The sequence below is a fragment of the Otolemur garnettii genome, unplaced genomic scaffold (genome assembly GCF_000181295.1).
Source record: "Otolemur garnettii isolate 467f Iridium unplaced genomic scaffold, OtoGar3 scaffold00143, whole genome shotgun sequence".
In the NCBI taxonomy this organism is placed as follows: domain Eukaryota; kingdom Metazoa; phylum Chordata; class Mammalia; order Primates; family Galagidae; genus Otolemur; species Otolemur garnettii.
Genome location: NW_003852538.1, coordinates 2,277,238 through 2,282,911, shown reverse-complemented (window position 1 = coordinate 2,282,911; position 5,674 = coordinate 2,277,238). Strand labels below are relative to the sequence as shown.

General features: G+C 41.5%; 1 pseudogene; it reads left to right on the top strand.

Annotated features, from left to right (window-relative positions):
- Nucleotides 1–4,504: 4,504 nt before the first annotated feature.
- Nucleotides 4,505–5,403, top strand: LOC100953916 (annotated as a pseudogene).
- Nucleotides 5,404–5,674: the final 271 nt, after the last annotated feature.

Here is a 5,674-nt window from a genome sequence, read left to right as displayed (position 1 = left end):
TAACTCAAGGTAAAACATGCCCAACATACCAATAAGCCAAAAGCAGTTGTCTTTAGTGAGCTAATTTTTATTGCTATGCATTTTCAATATTATCTATGATAAAAACAAATTATATCAGTAATGTAAAAGGTTAATTTTTAGTTCCAAAAATACCTACCTACATCCCTGGGCCTACCATAAAAATCCCAATTCCAACATAGCAATTAAACCATTTCAATATTTAAGGCAATGAGCAATACAAAATCACAAAGCATCAAAATTCAGAAGGCGTAAAAACTCCTCTCAAAGTAATCAGAAAATTTCATATTCTCAGAACTAAAATTTTGCAGTTCCCTCTTAAACTCACTAATTGCCCAAACATTCAAGACATAAAGAAAGAAAAAGTAAGGAAAATGTGAACAACCACCAGTAAATTATCCTGCTATCAAATTCCATTCTCATTCAAATGCTCCCCCAAGAGCTTTAAACCCTCAGTGGTGATCAGTGTCCTCCAAGAAAGTGGACTATTTCATTCAGTGCCAAAAGATTAATAAAACTTAACCAAGATAATTGCTTAAAAGTAGTCTCCATTGACTGAGTCAGGCTGGGAAAAGACTCACTCCTGTTAGTAATAATTATCTCTGGGTAAATTATTTCCTAACTATGCTCTCCCCAAGGTAATCTTCTTCCAGAGAAAGCAATAGCCTGCTAGGGTTTATTTTAAGGTCATAATCCACTCACCACTCTCTGTCAACCTGAAAAAGCTTCTTTCCTATCCTTCCTTTTTTCTAAATCTCCTTAGCATGGATCTTCATTTCTCTCTGTCAACTAAAAAATAGCAGACAGCACTAATGGAGTACTTAGCATAACACCCAGCAGATAGAAAGTGCTCCATAGCCAGCTGTTCATTTACTTATCATTTTATTCACTCAACAAATATCTATTGAGTGCCCATCATTTGCCAAGCACCATACCAGGTTCTTAGAGTTTATCAGTGGAGAAAGTAGACAGAAATTCCTGATCACATGTTCTCACTGCATGGGAGATGGGCAATAAAAAATAAACATAATGAATTATACTTGTGTGTATGCAAGACGGTGATAAGAAAAGGTCAAGATTGGGCGTCCCAAGGGGTGGGCAAGGAGAGGCCGTGGGACATGCTGCATTGTTAGGTGGGGATGTCGGCACGGGTTTCACTGAGAATGGGTTATTTGAACAAAGACTTGAAAGTGAGGAGGTTAAACAATAAAACACACAAAGGAAGAACATTCTAGACAGAAAGAGTTGTTAGTACAAGGCCCTAGAGCACACGTCAAAGGAACCCCAAGGAGGCTGCCCTGGGATAAGAAAGGAAAAGACCAAAAAGAGATGAGGCCAGAGAAATAAGGTGCAAGCAAACCATGTGCATTCCTCTGTAAGGAATTTAGTTTTCTGAGGGAAGTGGAATCCACTGCACAGTGTTAGAAGAGTAATATGATCTGAGTTACATTTTTAAAGATCTCTCCGGTAAACTCAAGCTATGCTGATAAAAGTCTGGAGAGGGCAACGCTAGAAACAGTGTAGGGGGTAAATGAACTCAGACCAGGCTGCCTGCAGCACAAGGAGGGGATATGGCTAGACTTTGGGTATTCTCTGTAGACAGAGCCAAGCGGGTACAGGGTCTGAGAGAGAGAACAACAAAGATAACTCCAAAGATCTTGACTTTGGCAGTTCGATGGATCAGTCATCAGTGAGATGGGAAAGGTAATGGGTTTGAGGGAAAAAGATCAAAATTTTGGTTTTTGAACATGTTGATGATAATACACATCCAAACAGAAAAATGAATGTAACAGTCAGGAGGATGTATGGGTTTGAAGTTTGGGAGAAAGGACTGTTACAGAGGTTACGCTTTAAGAATCATGAGCACAAGGATGGCACGTAAAGCCATGAAGCTGGCTGATGGGACAGAAAGCAGAAAGGCGTGGAGGGGAGAGGAGAAAACATGGCAGAACAGGGTCTGAGCCGTAACACAATTCAACATTAAAGGAAAGAAGAAAGAATCAGTGAAGGACGAGAGAAGTGAGGGTGGGAGACCTGTGAAGAGCAAGAGCTACAGTGTTTAGTCCCACAGTAAATAGGTACTGTTGTCACATCCATTTTACAGGTGGCAGGACCAAGGCCCAGCAAAACCATGCCACCCAGGGTCACACAGCTGCACAGCCCAGTTTTGACTTAGATTTGTCTGATTCTGTAGTGAATGCTAATCAAGAATGCTAAATGCTACATAGGTAATCTTCAAGGCACAGCTCACCCCTAAATATATACATATACATAAGGCAGTCCCTGTGGCTCAAGGAGTAGGGCACCAGCCCCATATGCTGAGGGTGGCAGGTTCAAACCCAGCCCCGGCCAAAAAAAAAATATATATATATATATATATACACACACACACACATAAAGGATTCTCCATACATCTTTCCACAGAGGGTGTATCAGTTTGGAATCCCACAAACGGTGTGAAAGTATTCCCTTGTCTCCACATCTGCAGCTTTGGGATTTTGTGACGTGGGATATTCTCACTGGGGTTAGGTGGTATCTCAATGGCATAATAAACTGGTATATGTAGACCATGGAATACTACTCAGCCATAAAAAGATGGAGACTTTATGTCTTTCGTATTTACCTGGATGGACTTGAAGCACATTCTTCTTAGTAAGGTATCACAGTATGGAAAAGCAAGTATCCATACTAAATACTCGATACTAAAGCAAAAACAAGAAAAATAACTACACACCTACAGGAGAGAAAAACACAAGTATATTTGGGGGGGGCGGGAGGAAGGCAGGGTAAAAGGGAGGCTTGAAAAGCTCTCACCTACGGTGCACAGTGTAAGGGTATCAGCACACCCCTGGATGAAGGACTCAACTACAACTTGAACTTTACCTTAGAAACACAAACAATGTAACCTAATCATTTATATCCTCATATTAATCTGAAAATATATATATTTTTTTTTTAAATACACCTCTCAAATAGCCCATATACCTTAAGGCTAAAACATCACTCTCCATTCTTCCATTGTTTCTTATAGGAAAGATCTACAGATCTTCTTTTCTCTTCCACCTCCAATTTTTTCAAATGTGCCTTCATTCATCAAGGTACATTTGATTCTGTTACAGCTCCTTCCAGCCTTCCTTGTTACTACCATCTGTCGGCCTTCAGAACACTTCTCCAGATCCACTGAGGACATGGGAGCCGAGTTAATTTGCTATCAGTGTGGACACCACCGAACAGCCACTTCTGAGCTGCTGGAACCTAACTCAACCTCAGCACCCAAATGCCAAAACCCCACTCTGCAAACACAGCCACCTTCACTTAGTGCATTCTCTCATTTTTACCAAATTAGCAATCAACTTCTTAAAGCCCTCCATTTACTTTTCTTCAGACACCCTCTGGACTTCACTTGCACCACTTTTGAGCTTCAGCTTCTAAGCTCACTCAACCTTTAGCAATCCCTACACTCTTCTCCCATTGGGAGGATTGCAACTGCACAGCTGCAGTGTCAGGTTTCCAGTCTCAAGTGGGCCTCTAGTGCCGCTGAGCAGTGTATTTTGTTTCTTCTTGTCTTTGATCTTCTCTTCATGCCAGTGTCAAACACGCCACAGCCTATCTTGTTCTGTAACATGAAGACACATCACGTGCTGGCTCTTAGCTATGATGTACGGGGAAAGTCACATATAGTCAGATTTACCTTAGAAAACCTCTTAGAAGGGTGCCAAGTTGAAGTCCTTCTAGTTGTCTTTCAGTAAGTCCAGAACACCCAGCTTTCCCTGCAGTAGTGAAAGAAATTTGTTTTGTCTACTGAATGCTAAAAGAAATCATTGGTTTGCATATAGCAGGCATGCATGAAGATGATGATGTAGCTTTAGTGCCTAGAATCATCTTCAGCTGGTGAGATACTTACTCAGTGAGAGGCATGTGGAACCAGAGCTGAGGTCAACCCACGGAAACACACACTCAGACTTCCTAACCCAAAATCACAGCATACGTCATCAAGTGAGATGGCAAACAGGTAGATTTGCCCACTTTGCTGGTGCTACCACAGCTCACTGAATCCAAGGACATTAACTGAAAGACACACGTTACACACCATTATGAAAATTTACATATTGCCAGTTAAACTATGTCATGCCATCAACTATAAAAGGAATCCTAATTTTAGAAATCTTAAGATGTACATCTGAGTCAACATTAACATTTTGTAATTGTAAAATACTCAAGAACAAATTTTATTTTGTATATTCCCCAAATCCTTGTATGTAGTAGGCTATATTTTTTTGTTGAATTTAATAAGAAACATACAAACCAATTAAAAGATTCTAGTGAGGATTTTGCTGGACTGAGCTGGTTGCCTTCGGCTGTTGTGGAGGAGACGCTCTTCCTCCTGGCTTTTGGATCTTTTTCTGTAGATTCTATTTAGGTTTTTTAAGTATTAGCCTTATTTTTTTAACAGTCCAACTCTTTAATTTTTCCCCTTCTTAATAACATGAGTATGGATCCTGCGTGTCCCCAAAGGCTGCCTGGCACTGAAGCATCTGATTCTAGTGACTCTTCTTCAATGCCTGTGATTTGTGGGCCTAAAGAAAATTGTCCATCCTTGCAAATGTCTTCTACAGAGGTGCCCCTCATGAGACTGCCTCTCCTCTTCCTACTTCTGTGGATCTGCTGGCTCAGGACAGCCCTGACTCTTCCACTAGTCCCAAAGTAAAACAACCCACTTCTGTAGAGAAGAATGTAGTGAAGAAGGAAGGTAAGGTCCAGGTCAAGAAACAGAAGACCAGAACCATGTTCTCTACCACCCAGCTGTGTATACTCAACGATAGATTTCAAAGACAGAAATACCTCAGCCTCCAACAGATGCAAGAACTTTCCAACATCCTGAACCTCAGCTATAAACAGGTTAAAACCTTGTTCCAGAACAAGCAAATGAAATCTAAGAGATGGCAGAAAAACAACTGGCTGAAGAACACCAACAGTATGACTCAGGCTCAGAAGGCCTCAGCACCCGTCGAATACTCAGGTCTCTCCACTCTTCCTATCACCAGGCATGCCTGATGAACACATTCAGAAACCTTCCAGTGTGCAGCAACCAGACCTGGAGCAACCCCGACCTGGGGTAACCAAACCCGGAACAGCCAGTCTTAGAGTAACCATTCCTGGAACAGTCAGACCTGGAACAATCCCTTCTTTAACTGTGGGGAGGAGCCTTTACAGCCCTGCCTGCAGTTCCAGCAAAATTTTCTTGCCAGTGATTTAGAAATTGCCTTGGAAGCTGCTGGAGAAAGCCATAATGTAATCCATCAAACCACTAAGTATTTTAGCTCCCCATAAACCACGGATTCATTCCTAAATTACTCAATGAATATGCAGCCTGAGGATGTGTGAAGATGGGTGTATTACTCAGTCTTAGTGTGAACAGTGGCTATATCCTTTCCTCTCAGGACTTTTCTTTCTTATTTTCTCTTTTTCTTTTTCTTCTTTTTGAGACAATTTTACTCTTTCACCCTGGCTAAGGTGCCATGGTGTCATAGCTAACACAACCTCAAACTCTTGGGCTTGAGCAATCCTGTTACCTCAGCCTCCCAAGTAGCTGGGACTACCAGTGATCACCACAATGCCTGGCAAGCTTTTCTATTTTCAGTAGAGATGGGGTCTC